Genomic DNA, 3,997 nt, shown 5'->3' with positions numbered 1-3,997 from the left:
CGGTGACTTGACTTGACTCGTGAAGATCAGCGGTGACTTGACTTGACTCGTGAAGATCAGCGGTGATTTGACTTGACTTATGACGATCAACTGTGACTTGATTGAACTCAGGGAGATCAGCTGTGACTGAACGGACTGCTGTTGGGTCCGCCATCTTGCGATCCGGCTCTGCTGTCGCCGCCATTTTGTGAGTGCGCTCTGGTACAGCCGCCACATCAGTCACAGATACTGTGTCGCGTTCTTCCTCTGCGACACCCACAGTAAACAAAGATCCAACAGTCAACAAGGCATAATCCATTAACTGAGCGAGTGATGAACATGGACCCTCGCATCTAAATTTAGACTTGAGCGATTGATTTATGCCATCGCAGAAAAACTCTATCAATAAACAGTCTGGTAAATCAGAATAGTGAGCGATGGCTAAAAACTCTCGAATATGGTTCTCCAATGATCGGGGGCCCTGTTTAAGGGCTAATAAAATTCTTGCCGTGTCCATACCTGGCCAATTTCCTTTGGAAAAGCCGCTGGATCCTTGTTTGGCCGAGTATTCTGTTACGGGGCTGACAAGACGTGAGAAGTGCGGATCCATCTGCAAGCTTTATTAACATCAGAGGAGGTCAGAAACACAGGCAGGGTCGAATGGTGGCAAACAGGTATATGGCGGGTAAGACACAAGAATAGTCCTAAGGCTAGCGTAGGTCAACGATTGGCGAACAGGATCACAAGGGCGAGACTAAAGGGATAACTCCAGGAAAACAGGCACAGATCAAAGACAGAGAAAACAGACAAGGCAAGACTAGGCTGGGTTGGGCTGGGATGGGCTGGGAAGCTAAAGAGGGCTCTGTAGAGTAGCTATCCCTGTGGGCGATAAGTGCATACAATACTCAGCAGAGAATGGTTGTTTGAGTGAGTGTTAAATAGTGAGTGAGTAAAATGAAACAGCTGTGTGCAATCAGTGCTGTGTGCAATCAGTGCAATGAATGATGGGATATGTAGTCCGGGATGTCATTGACAGGAGTTTTCGCTGAGTCAGTAAGATGGCGGCACTGAGTTACAATGATTATAAATGGAGTGCTCTTTGCTCACTTCTTTGTATATAATATACAGTGGGTACGGAAAGTATTCAGACCCCCTTAAATTTTTCACTCTTTGTTATATTGCAGCCATTTGCTAAAATCATTTAAGTTATTTTTTTTTCCTCATTAATGTACACACAGCACCCCATATTGACAGAAAAACACAGAATTGTTGACATTTTTGCAGATTTATTAAAAAAGAAAAACTGAAATATCACATGGTCCTAAGTATTCAGACCCTTTGCTCAGTATTTAGTAGAAGCACCCTTTTGATCGAATACAGCCATGAGTCTTTTTGGGAAAGATGCAACAAGTTTTTCACACCTGGAGTTGGGGATCCGGTGACTTGACTTGACTCGTGAAGATCAGCGGTGACTTGACTTGACTCGTGAAGATCAGCGGTGATTTGACTTGACTTATGACGATCAACTGTGACTTGATTGAACTCAGGGAGATCAGCTGTGACTGAACGGACTGCTGTTGGGTCCGCCATCTTGCGATCCGGCTCTGCTGTCGCCGCCATTTTGTGAGTGCGCTCTGGTACAGCCGCCACATCAGTCACAGATACTGTGTCGCGTTCTTCCTCTGCGACACCCACAGTAAACAAAGATCCAACAGTCAACAAGGCATAATCCATTAACTGAGCGAGTGATGAACATGGACCCTCGCATCTAAATTTAGACTTGAGCGATTGATTTATGCCATCGCAGAAAAACTCTATCAATAAACAGTCTGGTAAATCAGAATAGTGAGCGATGGCTAAAAACTCTCGAATATGGTTCTCCAATGATCGGGGGCCCTGTTTAAGGGCTAATAAAATTCTTGCCGTGTCCATACCTGGCCAATTTCCTTTGGAAAAGCCGCTGGATCCTTGTTTGGCCGAGTATTCTGTTACGGGGCTGACAAGACGTGAGAAGTGCGGATCCATCTGCAAGCTTTATTAACATCAGAGGAGGTCAGAAACACAGGCAGGGTCGAATGGTGGCAAACAGGTATATGGCGGGTAAGACACAAGAATAGTCCTAAGGCTAGCGTAGGTCAACGATTGGCGAACAGGATCACAAGGGCGAGACTAAAGGGATAACTCCAGGAAAACAGGCACAGATCAAAGACAGAGAAAACAGACAAGGCAAGACTAGGCTGGGTTGGGCTGGGATGGGCTGGGAAGCTAAAGAGGGCTCTGTAGAGTAGCTATCCCTGTGGGCGATAAGTGCATACAATACTCAGCAGAGAATGGTTGTTTGAGTGAGTGTTAAATAGTGAGTGAGTAAAATGAAACAGCTGTGTGCAATCAGTGCTGTGTGCAATCAGTGCAATGAATGATGGGATATGTAGTCCGGGATGATATTCAACAGTTTGTGTAGTGTGAGAGTCAATGTAATGGAAAGGGTGACCTCTGATGGTAAACAGACAGAAGTTCATGGACCGGATACGTAACATATATATATATACAGTGGGTACGGAAAGTATTCAGACCCCCTTAAATTTTTCACTCTTTGTTATATTGCAGCCATTTGCTAAAATCATTTAAGTTAATTGTTTTCTCATTAATGTACACACAGCACCCCATATTGACAGAAAAACACAGAATAGTTGACATTTTTGCAGATTTATTAAAAAAGAAAAACTGAAATATCACATGGTCCTAAGTATTCAGACCCTTTGCTCAGTATTTAGTAGAAGCACCCTTTTGATCTAATACAGCCATGAGTCTTTTTGGGAAAGATGCAACAAGTTTTTCACACCTGGATTTGGGGATCCTCTGCCATTCCTCCTTGCAGATCCTCTCCAGTTCTGTCAGGTTGGATGGTAAACGTTGGTGGACAGCCATTTTTAGGTCTCTCCAGAGATGCTCAATTGGGTTTAAGTCAGGGCTCTGGCTGGGCCATTCAAGAACAGTCACAGAGTTGTTGTGAAGCCACTCCTTCATTATTTTAGCTGTGTGCTTAGGGTCATTGTCTTGTTGGAAGATAAACCTTCGGCCCAGTCTGAGGTCCTGAGCACTCTGGAGAAAGTTTTCGTCCAGGATATCCCTGTACTTGGCCGCATTCATCTTTCCCTCAATTCCAACCAGTCGTCCTGTCCCTGCAGCTGAAAAACACCCCCACAGCATAATGCTGCCACCACCATGCTTCACTGTTGGGACTGTATTGGACAGGTGATGAGCAGTGCCTGGTTTTCTCCACACATACCGCTTAGAATTAAGGCCAAAAAGTTATATCTTGGTCTCATCAGACCAGAGAATCTTATTCAGGTGTTTTTTAGCAAACTCCATGCAGGCTTTCATGTGTCTTGCACTGAGGAGAGGCTTCCGTCGGGCCACTCTGCCATAAAGCCCCGACTGGTGGAGGGCTGCAGTGATGGTTGACTTTCTACAACTTTCTCCCATCTCCCAACTGCATCTCTGGAGCTCAGCCACAGTGATCTTTGGGTTCTTCTTTACCTCTCTCACCAAGGCTCTTCGCCCCCGATAGCTCAGTTTGGCCGGACGGCCAGCTCTAGGAAGGGTTCTGGTCATCCCAAACGTCTTCCATTTAAGGAATGGAGGCCACTGTGCTCTTGGGAACCTTAAGTGCAGCAGAAATTTTTTTGTAACCTTGGCCAGATCTGTGCCTTGCCACAATTCTGTCTCTGAGCTCTTCAGGCAGTTCCTTTGACCTCATAATTCTCATTTGCTCTGACATGCACTGTGAGCAGTAAGGTCTTATATAGACAGGTGTGTGGCTTTCCAAATCAAGTCCAATCAGTATAATCAAACACAGATGGACTCAAATGAAGGTGTAGAACCATCTCAAGGATGATCAGAAGAAATAGACAGCACCTGAGTTAAATATATGAGCGTCACAGCAAAGGGTCTGAATACTTAGGACCATGTGATATCTCAGTTTTTCTTTTTTAATAAATCTGCAAAAACGTCAACA

This window comes from Sinocyclocheilus grahami, unplaced genomic scaffold (assembly GCF_001515645.1).
Source record: "Sinocyclocheilus grahami isolate Dianchi unplaced genomic scaffold, SAMN03320097.WGS_v1.1 scaffold47.1, whole genome shotgun sequence".
In the NCBI taxonomy this organism is placed as follows: domain Eukaryota; kingdom Metazoa; phylum Chordata; class Actinopteri; order Cypriniformes; family Cyprinidae; genus Sinocyclocheilus; species Sinocyclocheilus grahami.
Note: the sequence above shows the minus strand (reverse complement) of the source record.